Source organism: Schistocerca serialis, chromosome 2 (assembly GCF_023864345.2).
Source record: "Schistocerca serialis cubense isolate TAMUIC-IGC-003099 chromosome 2, iqSchSeri2.2, whole genome shotgun sequence".
Lineage (NCBI taxonomy): Eukaryota > Metazoa > Arthropoda > Insecta > Orthoptera > Acrididae > Schistocerca > Schistocerca serialis.
The window spans coordinates 663,480,750-663,500,447 of record NC_064639.1 but is presented as its reverse complement, the minus strand read 5'-3'; the positions used below and the strand labels follow the sequence as shown (position 1 = coordinate 663,500,447).

Here is a 19,698-nt window from a genome sequence, read left to right as displayed (position 1 = left end):
CAGCGAGCGAACAATGCGCCGGATGGCAGAGAAGGACGTCACACATGCCATTTAGTCCAAAACTGGCTCTGAGATAACGTTGACATGTTCTGGTTGTAAGTAGGCTGTTTATGTTTTCTCTATGTAAGTAGGCTGTTTAGGTTTTTTATTGGTAACGCCACCTCTGTATGACAATCACTGGCTGTGCTGTGGGCAGTCTGTGTCTGCTTTGCATTGTTGTAATACTCGCCATTGTAGTGTTAGGCAGCTGGCTGTGAACAGCGCGTAGCGTTGCGCAGTTGGAGGTGAGCCGCCAGCAGTGGTGGATGTGGGGAGAGAGATGGCGGAGTTTTGTAATTTTTCATGAACTGGTATATTTATATATGATGATATCAAGGTAAATACATTGTTTGTTCTCTATTAATATCTTTCATTTGCTAACTATCCCTATCAGTAGTTAGTGCCTTCAGTAGTTTGAATCTTTTATTTAGCTGGCAGTAGTGGCGCTCGCTGTATTGCAGTAGCTTGAGCAGCGAAGATTTTGTGAGGTAAGTGATTTGTGAAAGGTATAGTTTAATGCTAGTCAGGGCCATTCTTTTGTAGGGAATTTTGAAAGTCAGATTGCGTTGCGCTAACAAAATATTGTGTGTCAGTTTAAGCACAGCCTTGTATAATTGTTCAAAGGGGACGTTTCATATGGTCAAAGGAGTTCTGGCCACGGAATAGCCCGGTTCTGAACTCCCTCGACTGCCAAGTTTGGAGCGCAGTCGAAAGAGTTACCAATAAGACGAGGCACTCTAATGTCGCATCTCTACGCACCGCTATTGAAGCAACATTCGGAATATGGACAGCGCTGTTTTAAAGAGTGCGTGTGATCGCTTCAGGACAAGATTGGAAGCGATCATTGTGGCTGAAGGGGGTCAGATCGAGTAATCTTACTGTTGAAAGATACCACTACCTATGAGTAAAAGGATTTTCATTTTCATTTGTGTTTGGTTTTAATAAATTTGCTTTTCATAAAAGTTTCATTTGTCCGGATTTAAACGCCGCACACTGTACACAGTGCCACAAGCACTCAATGCGAGCCGCGCAGGATTAGCCGAGCGGTCTAAGGCGCTGCAGTCACGGACTGTGCGGCTGGTCCCGGCGGAGGTTCGAATCCTCCCTCGGGCATGGGTGTGTGTGTTTGTCCTTAGGTTAATTTAGGTTAAGTAGTGTGTAAGCTTAGGGACTGATGACCTTAGCAGTTCAGTCCCACAAGATTTCACACACACACGGAATGCGAGAACTGATCGGATGATCTCACAGGTTCTTTTCAAAATGAGAAACCTGACAGTTAAACGTAGATGTGGTGTCGAAGATAGGAAGTATGCAAGCCAATACACAGGTTTGTTTGGGCGCCTACTTCACTGCTTGGCACAAAAAGTGAAGCACCCAGAAGACATGTTCGGTTGTCAATGTAACTTCGTACACCTACACTCCATTGGCAAGAATGTAAATGATTAGAAATGCAATTCTCTGTGACAGGAAGAACCACCACCAGAGAGCATTAGTGTTGCTCGTGTCTAGTATTGTTACCAAGACTGGTAGGGTGTACAAGAGAGTGAACAGAGTCAGATGTTGAGCGATCGCTGTGAGGGACACGGGCGTACTCGCGTGAGACAGCATTATCAGTACTTGACAGAGTCTCAAGGAGCCTGATTGTGGGTATCCATTTGGCCAGCTGGTTGAATACAGATTTGTGGAGTATTCGATGTGACAGTGGTCTGATGTTAAATTGGGGCTGGGAACGTGAGGGCGGGCATATTCGTCGTCAAGGTTCCGTCCGACCGCGAGTGACCACCACAAGATCGCCGTATTGTGCACCGTGCACATCGTAACCCCTTCACATCTGGGTCTGCTACCCGGGAGTAAGTCATGGACCCTGTGCAACACGCTATCACATTCCACACCATTTATCGGAGACTAGCTGCGGCAGGACTGTTCAAGGCGTAAGCTGCAGTTAACAAAATAAAACAAACGACTGCGTTGGAATGGTGCCATGAACGGGAATAGTGGACTGCCGATGAATGGCACTGCATTTCGTTCAGCAATTAACAGCGGTCAGCGGTCGGCGCGTATAGCGGCGGCCTGGAGAGGTCCTAGACTTGCAGTGTTTTGGAGTACAGAAATGTCGTTGTTGACGTCATGTTGTGGGCAGCCACCAGGTACGACTCCAGGTCATAGATGGTAATGAGTAATGACTGAGGGAACTCTGACGGCACGGGTCTCCATGTGATTCCTCTCATACGACAGTATCGTAATGCGATTTTTCAACAGAACGATGCTCCTCCACATACGTCACGTGTCTCTATGAAACGTATGCGCAATGTTGAGAAACTTCTGCGGCCGGTAAGATACCTGACAGAACATGTGTTGGCCCAGCTCGGACGACCCAGTTCCAGTACCATGGACCAGTTAAACCAGTTGCAGACCAGCTTCCCTCAGGAGAGGATACAGCCGCTTTATGAAACCCTTTCGAATCGAATCAGTGCATGTATCCAGGCCAATGTCATACTGGTAAGGAAGTTCATACTTCCGTGTTCTTTATACATTTGACTCGAATTTGTAATCACTGAAATAACACCAAATACCCTCTCAATTCGTGATGTTTCATTTCGTTTCTTCCTCCGCTTCTCAGAGCTCTACTTTTTTGTCAGGCTATATATTCACATTCAAAAGACAAAAAAGAAACGGACGTACCACGAAGGAATTATCCGAATGGGACGGCAATCAGTAGATGTGACGTACATCTACAGCCAAATAACGGATTACAATTTCAGAAAAATTGGATGATTTATTCAAGAGAACGAGCTTCACAAATTGAGCAAGTTAATAAAACATTGATCTATCTATGGCTGTTATGCAAGCAGCTATTCGGCTTGGCGTTGATTGACAGAGTTGTTCAGTGTTCTCCTGAGGGATATCATGCCAGATTGTGTCCAGTTGGCAAGTTATATCGTCAAAATCCCAAAACAGCTGAAGGGCCCCTACTCACAATTCTCCAAAACGTTCTCAGTTGAGGAGAGTTAAAGTACGAGGAGAAGCCATGCGCATGCGGACATTATCCTACTGAAATGTAAGCCCAGGATGGCTTGCCATGAAGGGCTATGAAACGGAGCGTAGAATTTCGTCGATTTATTGCTGTGCTGTAAAGGTGCCGCTGATGAGAACAAAAGTGATCCTGCTATGAAATGAAATGTCATGTCAGAGCATCATTCCTGGATATAAGACCGTATGGTGGGCGACAGTGAGATTGGTCGCCGGCCGCGGTGGTCTAGCGGTTCTGGCGCTGCAGTCCGGAACCGCGGGACTGCTACGGTCGCAGGTTCGAATCCTGCCTCGGGCATGGGTGTGTGTGATGTCCTTAGGTTAGTTAGGTTTACGTAGTTCTAAGTTCTAGGGGACTTATGACCTAAGATGTTGAGTCCCATAGTGCTCAGAGCCATTTTTTGAGATTGGTCTCCCACTGCTGTCTGGAAGATCTCCAGACAAGTCTTCACTCGTCATCAGGGCTCAGCTCGAAGTAGAATTCATAACTGAAGACAATTCTACCCCAGTCAGTGAGATACCAGGCCGAAGACCCGGTTTGACACGCCCTGGACAGTTGTGGGATACCAATCTGACGGGCAGACAACCACGACTGATGGTCTGGGGTGACATGTCTTTTCACAGAAGGACAATTTGGTTGTCATCCGCGGCACCCTTACGGTGCAGCGGTACGTTAACGATATTCTGCGCCCTGTTTTGTTGTTCTTAATTGCAGGTCATCTTGGGCTTACATTTCAGCGAGATAATGACCGTCCGCACCCAGCGAGCGTTTCTACGTCCTGTCTTCATGGTTGCCAAACTCTATTTTGGCCAGCAAAGTCGCTTGATCTCTCCCCACCTGAGAACGTTTCGAGATTTGTGGCTAAGGCCTCTCAGTCGTTTTGGGATTTTGACGATCTAACGCGCCAAATGGACAGAATTTGGCACGTAGCCCTCAGGAGGACATCCAGCAACCCCATTAGGCCAAAGGAGGACCGACGCGTTATTGACTTGCTCAATTTGTGAAGCTCTTTCTCTTGAACACATCACCCATTTTTTTCGGAAATTGTAACCACTTGTTTGTCTGTACATGTACACCACATCTACCGATTTCCGTCTCATTCGGATAGTTCCTTCGTCGCGCGTCGTTTTCCTTCTTTTCTTGTTGTTGTTGTTGTCTTTCAGTGAACAAACTTGACCTATTATAGTAACTGAGGTAAAGGCTAGCTCATTAGGCTATGGTTTTTTCTCCACATCACCAATGATGCATGTTGCATGGGTTCGGCGCCATTTATCTTGCGCTAAACATTGATTGGTGCTGACCAGATGTTGCGAGATTGCCAGCCGTCTGCAGCTGCAGTGTGAGCAGGTTTCGCCGTATTTTGACTGTAAATACAGAATGTTGAAGAGCCCATCAATCTCTGACGTCATTTATGTTACATAGAGATAGAGATGCCTGATCTGTACTCTTGTGATAGTCCTCTTCAATATCCAGGAACCTAGGCCACTAATTATTGATTTTTCATCCACCATATCGGCAGCATTTTGGCGAGGCATTCGTCTTCATGGACGACAATTCGCGTCCCCATCGTGCACATCTTGTGAATGGCTTCCTTCAGGATAACGACATCGTTCGGCTAGAGTGGCCAGCATGTTCTTCAGACATGAACCCTATCGAATATGCCAGGGATAGATTGAAAAGGACTGTTTATGGACGACGTGACCCATCAGCCATTCTGAGGGATCTACGCCGAATCGCCGTTGAGGAGTGGGACAATCTGGACCAACAGTGCCTTGATAGTATGGCACGTCGAATACAGGCATGCATCAATGCAAGAGGACGTGCTACTGAGTATTAGAGGTACAGGTGTGTATAGCAGTCTGGACCACCACCTGTGAAGGTCTCGCTGTATGGTGGTACAAGATGCAATGTATGGTTTTCATGAGCAATAAAAAGGGCGGAAATGATGTTTATGTTGATCTCTATTCCAATTTTCTGTACAGGTCCCGGAACTCTCGGAACAAAGGTGATGCAAAACTTTTTTTTATGTGTGTATTTTAAATACAAAATGTCACGTATTGTTGAACATACTGTCTCGAGGGCACACACGCAGTGAGCTACAAGGAACGGGGCAGTGGCGTGACCAGCGCACGTGGCTGGGCACGCCCCGACTACGGCAAACACGCGGAACCTGTTGGTTGGCGGCGCGCCGCGGCGGCCTTGGCGCCCACCACGTGGTCTCCGGCTGGCCACTGGCGAGTGGCGACAGCTTCCTGCCGCCGGCTCTGCGCAGCCTCCAGAGACCTTTGGGTTTCACACCTCCGCCGTTCACACGTGTGTCTTCCGTCTGACAAAAATGCAGGTTCATCCGTCTTAACCTTAACAAAGTATGTACTTGTGTTGTCGGATAGTGCTAAACTGATGTGAATTAATCAGGTTCTCCAAATAGTAATATTTTTCATCGAATTGCATTAGCTATGTCGTCAGTGTACGACGCAGGAAAATTATATACGCAAATGTGCACATTGGCTCTAGTTCTTTGTGACATCCATTTAATGACCAGCCAGCGTTTTCGGATGCCAACAATAGCTTTTTGAATGTTGATCTAGTCTTCGTCAGTTAGAGTTAATCGTATAGCAGTTACAGTACAAATCAGTTAAGGCTAAACTTGCAACAAAGCTGTATGCCATTTATATTAATATGAGGATGCTCGTCTCGATCTGAAATTGATGGGGTCGAGTACAGGACTACAGACTCTTCAGAATATCTGGGAGTGAAGTTCGTCACGGTGATCACTACATCTACATATGTGTTACATAAATTGTAAATTGGATGTCGAGAATCGAAAGAAAAGGTTGAGTGAAAACAGGCAGAATTACTGTGAGGTAGGCAACCGAACTTCATCCAAAAACACGCAATGACCTTCTGCTCCACCAGAGATTGTGCATGCCCAATTTGCTATTCATAATCTCATCCCTAACAAGTGGATATAGTCCTCATTGAGACTTGTAGGCTAGGTCGTTCAACGTCCTCTCCAGTCTGCAGGCTACGTCGGCTTTCAAGATATTGGTGTCCTCTGTAGTCGCAGAGAAACAGTTGCAGTTGAGGACAGAATAAGATTAAGAACAAGAAAAGGTCCATCCACTGCACGAAATGTACCTACAACTGAGAGACTCGATCCTAGGGAAAGCTTTAGGCGCACGCCAAAGAAACCAACTGGATCACTTGAAATGCAAAGGTACAATTGTGCAGAACTAAGTCCTCAGTATCTTAGGACATGTGACAATGACGGAACTCTTATCACCTGGCGGCACCGAAAACGGAATATCTCTGAACAGACAGAACAGGAGTGGAGAGGCGAAACGAGGCGACCTCGATTCTAACAGGCTATACTATCGAGGCAAATTGCTTAATTTTTGTTCCTGCAAACTCTTGCGTGGTACTGGTTCATAATATTGAAGATTTCGCACATAGATATCCTTTCACAGGCTGATAAACAGCCTGGCAAACCACTGTAAGCACATACTTCTTGGATACGGAGATTTACTGCTTGCTGCGCTCATTCACTTCGCTCTCCTATCATGCAGTGTTGATTCGTACCTACTGTCCCGAGTAACCGCCACTTGTAGGGTGCACCAGGTGGAAGTAGCTCCTTGGGGCCAAGCTGTGACAAATTGTCAAAGGCCTGAATAGCCACTTTTTGCAGCGCAGACGACTGTGAGACGCGCAGGAAGATAGTACTCAGCGAGGTTCTGGAAGTTACCGACAGCGATGTGGAGCCATGTCGACTCCAACACCGTGGACAGCTAGGTCTCTTGGTTGAGGATCCAGCCCAGTCGAGATGTTCTCACAGATTCTCGATTGCGTTTAAATGAAGCGAGAATGGCGGCCAGGGGAGTAGGGTAAACTGATCCTGGTGCTCTTCGGAACATGCATGTACTTTGTGACCTGTGTGACACGTTGCATTCTAATGCTTGTAGGTGCCTTCGTGCCTAGGAAAAACAAACTGCATGTAGGGGTGGACATGGTCCACAAGGATAGGTACATACTTGTTTTGATCCATTGTGTCTTCAAGAACGACAAGATCATCCAGAGTGTTGTTTTTGTGGTCTTCAGTCCTGAGACTGGTTTGATGCAGCTCTCCATGCTACTCTATCCTGTGCAAGCTTTTTCATCTCCCAGTACCTACTGCAACCTACATCCTTCTGAATCTGCTTAATGTATTCATCTCTTGGTCTCCCTCTACGATTTTTACCCTCCACGCTGCCCTCCAATACTAAATTGGTGATCCCTTGATGCCTCAGAACATGTCCTACCAACCGATCCCTTCTTCCCGTCAAGTTGTGCCACAAATTTCTCTTCTCCCCAATCCTATTCAATACTTCCTCATTAGTTATGTGATCTACCCATCTAATCTTCAGCATTCTTCTGTAGCACCACATTTCGAAAGCTTCTATTCTCTTCTTGTCCAAACTATTTATCGTCCATGTTTCGCTTCCATACATGGCTACACTCCATACGAATACTTTCAGAAATGACTTCCTGACACTTAAATCAATACTGGATGTTAACAAATTTCTCTTCTTCAGAAACGCTTTCCTTGCTATTGCCAGCCTACATTTTATATCATCTCTACTTCGACCATCAGTTATTTTGCTCCCCAAATAGCAAAACTCCTTTACCACTTTAAGTGCCTCATTTCCTAATCTAATTCCCTCAGCATCACCCGACTTAATTAGACTACATTCCATTATCCTTGTTTTGCTTTTGTTGATGTTCATCTTATATCCTCCTTGCAAGACACTGTCCATTCCATTCAACTGCTCTTCCAAGTCCTTTGCTGTCTCTGAGAGAATTACAATGTCATCGGCGAACCTCAACGTTTTTATTTCTTCTCCATGAATTTTAATACCTACTCATCCAGAGAGTGCCATGAAAACATTCCCCAACCCACAACGCTCCGTCCCAGTTGCATGGTGTTTCCTTTCAGACGTTTCACGCCAAACACGCCAACAGCCATCAGTCTGATAAAGCATGCAGACCGATATGCAGCAATGTTCGCTGAACAGTGGTTGAGGAGACACTGCTGATAGCCCTGTCTTTCATCTGAGCAGTCAGCAGCTCAACTGTTGCATGTCTGTTAGCCCATAGACATCTCCGCAGCCGTCGTTTACCCCTCTTATCTATGGCCTGTGGTGCACCACAGCTGCCTCGAAGCCGGTTTTGCATAGCGCATTTTTCCATGGATGGCATACTTTAACTTCAGAAATATGCAGTCAGTTTACAAACTTATGCTTCCACCCTTGGCCTGAAAACCAATGGTCATGCCCTTTTGAACATCAGATTAATCGCTCTGTACCCGAATTATGACAATGACTGCACTGTTTCCTGTGACCACCCAGCATGTTTTAATTATCCTCCAGTGCTAGTGCTGCCACCTATCTCTGTGGGTGTTTAGTGCATGTTGACGTCGAGTATAGGCGGTGGTCACATTAATATGACTGACGTGTATATAAGGCAGAAGATCCACTCGCGAACACAATACTGGAGATGGTCCCATGGTTGTTCAGTTACGTTATTATCTGCCGATATGGTTTCACTATCAGTCAGAGGATGGCCTTCACGTACCTTACAGTCGTTACGGCGCCTTCCATAACCACCAGCGGCGTACGTCGGTCCCAAATAACGCCACCCCAAAACAGCATAGAATCTCCACCTTACTGCACTCGCTGGACAGTGTGTCTAAGGCGTTCAGCCTGACCGGATTGCCTCCAAACACGTCTCCGACGATTGTCTGGTTGAAAGCATATGCGACACTCATCGGTGAAGAGATCGTGATGCCAATCCTGAGCGGTCTATTCGGCATGTTTTTGGGCCCATCTGTACCGCGCTGCATGGTGTCGTAGTTGCAAAGATGGACCTCGCCATGGACGTCGGGAGTGAAGTTGCGCATCATGCAGCCTATTGCGCACAGTTTTGAGTCTGTAAGCAGGATGTTTAGGTTTTTATATTGGTAATGCCACATACCGCCCTGTATGAAAATCACTGAGTGTGCTGTATGCAGTCTGTGGCTAATTTGCATTGTTGGAATATTTGCTATTGTAGTGTTGAGCAATTGGATGTGAACAGCGCGCAGCGTTGCGCAGTTGGAGGTGAGCCGCCAGCAATGGTGGATGTGGGGAGAGAGATTGCAGAATTTTGAGAGCGGACGATCTGGACGTGTGTCCATCAGAAAGAGTAAATTTGTAATACTATATATATATGATGACTTTTGAACATTATTAAGGTAAATACATTTTTGTTCTCTATCAAAATCTTTCATTTGTTGCAGTAGTTCGAGTAACGAAGATTCTTTTGAGTTAAGTGATTCGTGAAAGGTATAGGTTATTGTTCGTCAGGGCCATTCTTTTGTAGGGATTATTGAAATTCAGATTGCGTTCCGCTAAAAATATTGTGTGTTAGTTTAGTGTTGATCAGAATAAGTAAAGAGAGAAATGTCTGAGTAAATTCAGTTCTGCTCAGCTGTTTGAAAATCAAATAACGTAAGAGGTTTATCAGCACAATAATTCATTAATTTTTTCTAAGGGGATGTTTCAAGTAGTAACACGACGTCCTGCTGCTGCACGAGAAGCATTATTCTACATGGTGGCGTTGCTGTCAGGGTTCCTCCGAGCCATATTTCGTAGGCAGCGGTCATCCACTGCAGTAGTAACCCTTGGGCAGCCTGAGGGAGGCATGTTATTGACAGTTCCTGTCTGTCTATATCTCCTCATGTCCAAACAACATCGCTTTGGTTCTCTCCGAGACGCCCGGACACTACCCTTGTTGAGAGCCCTTCCTGGCACAAAGTAACAATGCGGACGCGATCGAACCGCGGTATTGACCGTTTAGGCATGGTTGAACTACAGACAATACGAGCCGTGTACCTCCTTCCTGGTGGAATGACTGGGAATGATCGGTTGTCGGATCCCCTCCGTCTAATAGGCAAGGCTCATGCATGGTTGTTTACATCTTTGGGGGGGTTTAGTGTCATCTTTGAACAGTCAGAGGGACTGTGTCTGTGATAAAATACCTACAGTCAACGTCTATCTTCAGGAGTTCTGGGAACCGGGGTGATGCAAAACTTTTTTTGTGTGTGTAAATACACTATACCAGGGGTGAGCAAGAAATCACGCATCTGTCACAAATTACACTGACTGAGAAATCGCCGTTTTCACAATAACTTTACAGTATATGACTGCAGTTTCAGTCGCATCTAGAAGTCGCAAGTAGTAAGAAAAAGTAGAAGTTAACATGCCGCCGTATGCTAACTGCTGACCGACTTTCGTACTTAGTTCTAAGAACCTCGAGTCTAACACTATGAAAGTATAACCAAACTATGCTCGAAGAATGAACCAAGAAGTTGTACATCTACGTGATCACTCTGCTATTCACAATAAAGTACCTGGCAGAGTGTTCAGTGAATCACCTCCTAGCTGTCTCTCTACCGTTCCACTCTCGAACGGCGCACAAGAAAAACGAGCACTTAAATTTTCCTGTGCGAGCCCTGATTTCTCTTATTTTATCGTGATGATCATTTCTCCCTATGTAGGTGGGCGCCAACAGAATGTTTTCGCAACCGGAGGAGAAAACGGGTGATTGAAATTTCATGGGAAGATCGCATCGCATCGAAAACGCCTTTGTTTTAATAACTGCCATTCCAATTCACGTATCATGTCTGTGGCACTGTCTCCTCTATTTCGCGATAGCACAAAACGAGTCTCCCTTCTTTGAACTTCTTCGATGTCATCCGTCAGTCCCCACCTCATGCGGATCCCACACCGCACAGCAGTACTCTAGAATAGGGTAGACAAGCGTGGCGTAAGCAGTCTCTTTAGTAGACCTGTTGCACCTTCTAAGTGTTCTGCCAATGAGTCGCAGTCTTTGGTTTGCTCTACCCACAGCATTATCTATAAGATCGTTCCAATTTAGGTTATTTGTAATTGTAATCCCTAAGTATTTAGTTGAATTTACAGCCTTCACATTTGTGTGACCTATCGCGTAATCGAAATTTAGAGGACTTCTTTTAGTACTCATGTCAATAACTTCAAACTTTTCTTTATTCAGGGTCAACTGCCACTTTTCGCACCATGCAGATATCTAAATCATTTTGCAATTCGTTTTGGTCATCTCATGACTTTACAAGACGGTAAATGACAGCATCCTCTGCAAACCGCCTAATAGGGCTACTCAGATTGTCTCTTACGTCGTTAATATAGATCAGGAACTGTAGAGGGATTATAACACTTCCTTGTGGAACGCCGGATATTACTTCTGTTTTACTCGATGACTTTTCGTCTATTACTACGAACTGTGACCTTCCTGACAGGAAATCACGAATCCAGTCGCAGAACTGAAGCGATATTCCATAGGTACGCATTTTGGTTAGAAGACGCCTAAGAGGAACAGTGTCGAAAACCTTCTGGAAATCTAAAAATACAGAATCAATTTGACGTCTCCTGTCTATGGCACTCATTTCTTCACAAGTATAAAGAGCTAGTTGTGTTTCACAAGAACGATGTTTTCTGAATCCGTGCTGATTAAGTGCCAATAAATCGTTTTCTTCGAGTTAATTCATAATGTTGGAACAGTATATGTTCCAAAACCCTACTGCAAATCGACGTTAGTGGTATGGGCCTGTAATTCAGCGGATTAGTCCTATTTCCTTTTTGGGTATTGGTGTCACTTGAGCAATTTTCCAGTCTTTAGGTACGGAACTTCTTGTGAGCGAGTGGTTGTACATAATTGCTAAATATGGAGCTATTGCATCAGCATACTCTGAAAGGAACCTGATTGGTATACAATCTGGACCGTAGGCCTTGCCGTTGTTAAGTGATTTAAGCTGCCTTCCTACACTGAGGATATCTACTTCTATGTTTATCATCTTGGCAGTTGTTCTTGATTGGAATTCAGGAATATTTACTTCGCCTTCCTTGGGTGAAGGACTTTCGGAAAACCGTGTTTAATAATTCTGCTTTAGTGGCACTGCCATCAGTGACTTCACCGTTGTTATCGCGCACTGAAGGTATTGATTGCGTCTTGCCACTGGTGTGCTTTGTGTACGACCAGAATCTCCTTCGATTTTCTGCCAGATTCCGAGACAGACTTTCGTTGTGGAAATTATTAAAAGCATCTTGCACTGAAGTACGCGCTATACTTCGAACTTCTGCAAGACTTTGCCTATCTTGGGGATTGGCAAAGTTAGGAACACTGTGATCCCCCACCTCTTCTGTTCCCTCTTAAATGCTGGTTCCACACCGTAGGCCAAGGTCTAGGTTACATGTAAAGCTGATATTTCGGTTGACAGCTGGAGGAGCCAACGAATGTGAATTCCAAAAAAAAAAAAAAAAAAAAAAAAAAAAAAAAAAAAAAAAAAAAAAAAAAAAAAAAAAAAAAGTTGTGGTAAGAGAGCGACCTATTGAGTAGTCTACGATAAGGCATATACAGAGTGGTCCAAAAGTCCGGAAACACACTGATAAAATCCAAATGGAGTAGCAAACAAGGAAACAGAGTCCCTACACACCAGGAACAGGAAGGGGGAAACTTTATAGGCTATGCCACCAACATGGCGGCCATCTTGAAAGCCGCCATCTTGGATTCAACTCCAAAATTTCAAATGGGAATGTGGTCTTGTGACATATCAAACAGATAGAGAATTTCACCAGAAAAACAATGCCGTTGTTATTTTAAACATAGCTTTATTCATTCTCGGGTTTTAGCCAATTACTTGCGGCAGCAGTGGGACGCTCGGCAGCGTGAGTATTACGTACCGAGAAGTCATAAAATGGAGTCTGAAACGGTGCAAAGTGACTATCCCATGCCTGATATGTTATACGTGTCTAACTGTTAGGTATCATTTACTCATGCTAACGTTTTAATCGTTGTTTCCTTATTTACAGGTTACAAAATGTCCTTAACACATGAAGAACGCATTGAAATCATCTTGATATCAGGAGAAAGCAGCAGACGGGTCATTGCTGAGGATTTCAACAGTCGTCGCCCAACCAGGCAGCCCATCTCTCATAGTGCAGTTGCCAAGCTTCTGACCAAATTCCGAGCAACAGGTTCTGTCGTAGATAAACCTAAGGCTGGAAGAACAAAATCCGCCACCGATGAAGCAACAACAGTGAGCGTGTTGGCATCATTTAGCAAGAATCCGCAACGGAGTACTCGTCGCCTGTCACGAGAATGTGGGTTTAGCCGTACCTCTATACTGCGAATTTTATCGCAGCACGAATGGCACCCGTAGAAAAGTCAGCTGCTCCAACACCTGAACGAGGATGACCCAGACCGTCGGATACAGTTCGCAGAATGGGTGAGACAGCAGCTGCAGATAAACCCACGTTTCCCCTATCAGATGCTGTTCAGTGATGAAGCCAATTTCTTTATCAATGGTGAAGTGAACAAGCAGAATCAGAGATACTGGTCCGACACAAATCCGCATTGGATTGATGTTTCCAAAACGGCCGACTCACAAAAAGTGATGGTCTGGTGTAGTGTGTGGGGTACCAAAGTCGTTCGACCTTTTTTTTTTATTGATGGTACATTAACAGCCAACGGATATCTGAGGTTATTGGATGAAGAAGTGTTTCCCTCGTTGTTAATGGAGGATGGGACATTTCCGGAATTCCTCCAGCATGATGAGCCCCACCACATTATGGGCACAATGTGCCATCGTACCTGTATGTGCAGTTCCCTCAAAAGTGGATTGATCGTAGGGGTGTTGTGGAGTGGCCACCACGTTCACCGATTTGACTCCTTTGGATTTTTATCTTTGGAGTCATGTCAAAGCACTGGTTTATTCTGTGAAAATACGGATTTGTATCATCTAAAGCAGCGCATTGTTGACGCATAAGGTCAAATTCAGCCAGATGTGTTGGTCAAAGTTCATCAGGGCTGGGTTCGGAGGATAGCATTAAGAATCTAACACAATGGACAACATACCGAGCCATTCCTATGACTGTTGGTGGTCTCTCGAGACTATGTAGCCGGCCGGTGTGGCCGTGCGGTTAAAGGCGCTTCAGTCTGGAACCGCGAGACCGCTACGGTCGCAGGTTCGAATCCTGCCTCGGGCATGGCTGTGTGTTGTCCTTAGGTTAGTTAGGTTTATTTAGTTCTAAGTTCTAGGCGACTGATGACCTCAGAAGTTAAGTCGTATAGTGCTCAGAGCCATTTGAACCATTTTTGAGACTATGTAACATCGGCGTAATGTCTCTTCGGCACGTAACACACATGCTGCCGAGCGTCCCACTGCTGCCGCAAGTAATTGGCTATAATCCGAGAATGAATAAAGCTATGTTTAAAAAAACAACGGCATTGTTTTTATGGTGAAATTCTCTATCTGCTTGATATGTCACATGACCACATTCCCATTTGAAATTTTGGAGATGAATCCAAGATGGCGGCTTTCAAGATGACCGCTATGTTGATGGCATAGCCTATAAAGTTTCCCCCTTCCCGTTCCAGGTGTGTAGGGATTCTGTTTCCTTGTTTGCTACTTCATTTGAATTTTATGGGGGTGTTTCCGGACTTTTGGACCACCCTGTATACGTGCGGTAGCGTTCTCGCTTCCCACGCCCGGGTTCCCGGGTTCGATTCCCGGCGGGGTCAGGGATTTTCTCTGCCTCGTGATGGCTGAGTGTTGTGTGATGTCCTTAGGTTAGTTAGGTTTAAGTAGTTCTAAGTTCTAGGGGACTGATGACCTAAGATGTTAAGTCCCATAGTGCTCAGAGCCATTGAACCCTGTATAAACACACATAACACACTTTTCATCACAAAAACTACAACAGTTAAGTTAAAGTCAGAAAACGTTTATTACATAATGGACAAGGCTTCGACGAATATTTTGACGCGCATTGTACACACATATCGTAAATAAATCACGAAAAAAGGAAAGGGGGGGGGGGATACGTAACTTTTGCCAAATGTTTAACAGTAGTGTATTCACCACATGGATATTTTTTTCATTACAGCACTGCGAAATAAAACTAAGGAATCACATTTTCGAAACCCTGTAATTGTCTCCCATTCCGAAGCATAAGTTTGAAATTTGGTTCAAAGGTGTCTACAGCCTTCTCTGTAATGGTGCAAAAGCGTGGGGCCCTACGAAGGGATCCTCAGGCTTGGCGACGCTTCGAACAGCAAGATGTCGACACATGCGAAAAGAAGGGCACAGCTCAAAAGTTCATGTGAACTGTAAAACGGTTTATGATGTCACATTGGCACCAAATTTTACCACAATTCTGTCCAACGTCAGCTTGGTCGTGTCACACGATGGAAATGTCGTCACATTCCCTCATATTCACCTCCCCAAGGGAAAGGGTGGTTTAACTGACGCTCTTTATGACGCCCCTATGCCTTTTCGTGACGATTCAGAGCGACGGTGTGTCTCCTCAGCCACTTGTAAGAAAAGCGAATGATTTCAATGCTAGGCATCGCGGTTCTGACCTCCATCGCAGAGGCGTCAAACAGAGGGGTCAAATGTTGCTAAGAGGGGCTGTGACGAACTCATTTTGGTATGACATGTCCACGGTTGCGTTGGCCAGAATTGTGGTAAAATTTGGCGCCAATGCGACATCATTAACCCACGTTACACCTCACATGAACTTCAGAGCTGTGGCCATTCTTTGTGCATATGTCGACACCTAGTTGTTTTTAAACGTCGCCGAGCCCGAGGGTGACAGAAAGCGCCACTCTTTTGCCCCATTACAGGGGAAGGTTGTAAGCACCTTTGAGCCAAATTTCAAACTTATGCGTCGGAGTGGGAGACAGTTACAAGGTATCGAAAAAGTGATCTTTGCGTAGTGTACAACATACAGGTAAATTTTTGTGTGTATCTTCGCGTAGTGCACTTAATTACTCCCGACGTCAACTCTTAACTGGAAGATATATACACTACTGGCCATTAAAATTGCTACTACCAAGAAGAAATGCAGATGATTAACGGGTATTCATTGGACAAATTAATTATACTAGAACTGACATGTGATTACATTTTCACGAAATTTGGGTGCATAGATCCTCAGAAATCAGTATCCAGAACAACCACCTCTGGCCGTAATAACGGCCTTGATACGCCTGGGCATTGAGTCAAACAGAGCTTGGACGGCGTGTACAGGTACAGCTGCCCATGCAGTTTCAACGCGATACCACAGTTCATCAAGAGTAGTGACTGTCGTATTGTGACGAGCCAGTTGCTCGGCCACCATTGACCAGACGTTTTCAATTAGTGAGAGATCTGGAGAATGTGCTGGCCGGGGCAGCAGTCGAACATTTTCTGTATCCAGAAAGGCCCGTACAGGACCTGCAACATGCGGTCGTGCATTACCCTGCTGAAATGTAGGGTTTCGTAGGGATCGAATGAAGGGTAGAGCCATGCGTCGCAATAGATCTGAAATGTAACGTCCACTGTTCAAAGTGCCGTCAATGCGAACAAGAGGTGAACGAGACGTGTAACCAATGGCACCCCATACAATCACGCCGGTTGATACGCCAGTATGGCGATGACGAATACACGCTTCCAATGTGCGTTCACCGCGATGTCGCCAAACACGGATGCGACCATCACGGTGCTGTAAACAGAACCTGGATTCATCCGAAAAAATGACGTTTTGCCATTCGTGCACCCAGGTTCGTCGTTGAGTACACCATCGCGGGTTCTTCTGTCTGTGATGCAGCGTCAAGGGTAACCGCAGCCATGATGTCCGAGCTGATAGTCCATGCTGCTGCGAACGTCGTCGAACTGTTCGTGCAGATGGTTGTTGTCTTGCAAACGTCCCCATCTGTTGACTCTGGGATCGAGCCGTGGCTGCACGATCCGTTACAGCCATGCGGATAAGATGCCTGTCATCTCGACTGCTAGTGATACGAGGCCGTTGGGATCCAGCGCGGCGTTCCGTATTACCTTCCTGAGCCAACCGATTCCATATTCTGCTAACAGTCATTGGATCTCGACCAACGCTAGTAGCAGTGCCGCGATACGATAAACCGCAATCGCGATAGGCTACAATCCGACCTTTATCAAAGTCAGAAACGTGATGGCTTTCTCCTCCTTACATGAGGCATGACAACAACTTTTACCAGGCAACTCCGGTCAACTGCTGTTTGTGTATGAGAAATCGGTTGGAAACTTTCCTCACGTCAGCACATTGTAGGTGACGCCACCGGCGCCAACCTTGTGTGAATGCTCTGAAAAGCTAATCATTTGAATAACACAGCATCTTCTTCCTGTCGGTTAAATTTCACGTCTGTAGCACGTCATCTTCGTGGTGTAGCAATTTCAATGGCCAGTAGTGTACTTACTACTCTCTTCACTTCCATATCGTCAGCCTTAAAACACGTAACCATGTCTTTATCAACTACTTGGCAGAAAATTTACGGGTATGGAACGGCTTTAACAAGAGGAGAATGTAAGTTTCATTATTCATTCACATATATTTCACATTTGCTTAGCAGCCCTTTCAAACTGCATGATGAATTCAATTACATATTGTTGAAATAATCAGTTTGCACTCTTCACAGGCGTCAACATATCACTTGCACTGACACAGTTCACCTGGCGAGGAGTACCGGTTAGCGGATATGCTTGCCAGTGCCTGTTAGCTGCTACTAACGACTAATCACACTGTAACATTTTCGGTAATAAATCGCAGAAGTCACAGCAATAGCATTGTAACGCTGATAGAGTGCGGAGGGATATAAATTGTGAATTTGTGAACTGTGATTTTAAACTGTGAGAAATCGTGCCTAAAAGCAGTTACGCAAACGTAGCGTTCACAGAAATCACTAATACTGGAACGTCACAGTTTAGCCCACCTCTAAATACTCTGCTAGCTATTAAAACTGCAACATCAGGAAGGACAGCAAATAACGAAATTATATGAGGGCGTGCTGAAAAGTAATGCCTCCGAATTTTTTATGTGAAAACTCTTAAAGCTTTTTAAATAAAACAAACGTTATTAACATTCTACACATATATTCTTCTTGTCTACACATACCGAAGAGAAAAAAATGCAACACCAAGAAGGAGTTGTGCGACACAAATGAAATTTGGACGGCATGTTTCTACATCTGAAAAATGATGTCTGTTAAATTTCGCGCCAGTCGCGTAAGAGTAATGCTAAGTAGCGCCATTAAGAGGACGCAAATCAGGTTTGCTTTACATAACACTGTAACGGTCGCGGGCGTTAGTTACTTTTGAGATTGAACGTGGAGAGTTAATTTTGACAAAAAATTGATTTTGACATAATTCCACTTGTGTGTCCAGTATTGTTGGGCGCAGCACTATCGGCGCGCCCGTCACTACTGCAGCGTCGAGGGAAGATACAACAATGGTCGCCATGCTGACAGTCGGTAGTGTTCCAGACGTTGTCGCACTGTCCGTTTGGAAGCCTGTTTGTCCTCCATGTCGCTAGTCTGATGATGATGTTGAGATCCCACATGCCGCTGAGTATGGCCTTCCTTAACCAATCGATTTCATGTTGCCATGACAGTCGTGGGAAGCCGACCAACGCATGCAGCTTGATCGTGGAATGATGAACTGCAATCTCGACAGGCCATGATGATAAGCTTCGGATTCCAACAAATACTAGTAGATGTTTCTATGTTTCTCGTTTTCTACGTTTATCCTTCATACGGGAGCCATAACACGATCTTCCCCACAAAAAATAACGCATTTCCTGAATTAGAAATCAATTCCATATTCTTTCTTGTGGACGCACTGCAGATATCGTTACTCTTACTTGCTACGTGCAGTTGTGCTGAAATGGTTAACCTTTCTCATGTACAAAAAATGTACTTCATGTCAATTTGACGTTTGTTGTACGCTGTCTTCATGATGTTACTGTCTTAATGGCCAGCAGTGTAGTCTTCAAAGAGTCGTATGGTCACTTCTAATACACAGTATGTCCCCAAAATGTTGGGATAAGGCCGGTCGGAGTGGCCGTGCGGTTATAGGCGCTACAGTCTGGAACCACGTGACCGCTACGATCGCAGGTTCGAATCCTGCCTCGGGCATGGATGTGTGTGATGTCCTTAGGTTAGTTAGGTTTAAGTAGTTCTAAGTTCTAGGGGACTGATGACCACAGTAGTTAAGTCCCATAGTGCTCAGAGCCATTTTTTGTTGGCATAAACTGCAAGGGGCTGTGGAGTGTGTCTGGAGGAACAAATCGAGGATAGGAACCCATGTCCAAAAACGTCACCCAACAACGCTACAGAGCGTCGAAGTTATAGAAGCCGGCGCCGGCCACTAGGCCACTTTGTACACTGACGGACCATAAGCGGAACGTCTTGCAATGTTGTTTGCTACTCAGTGATCCCGACTGATTGAGACGATCGCCAGTGGAGGCGATAGAGCCAGATGCTGCAGGCTTTGCCTCCTATATATGCGATGTTCTGTTGCCTTGGTGGGTGACAGTTTCCATCTGCAATTTATTTTTCTCCTCTGTACCGAAAAACACTGGAGATTGTAGAGGGTTTCAGGGGAAAAACTGACTCCGGTTGGAAATCCAGGCGTGCATATCTGAAGGAACATTGCATAGTTCTTCTTAACATCAGAGGCACTACAATATCATATCACCCCCGATACTAGGCAACAAGTTTCAATTAAAATG

The 19,698-nt window shown here is 45.2% G+C and overlaps 1 protein-coding gene across 1 annotated transcript in view; it reads right to left on the bottom strand.

The window, feature by feature from the left end:
- Window positions 1-19,698, bottom strand: part of LOC126457743 (tyrosine aminotransferase) — a 205,346-nt gene that overhangs the window by 72,062 nt on the left and 113,586 nt on the right. The window lies entirely within an intron of this gene.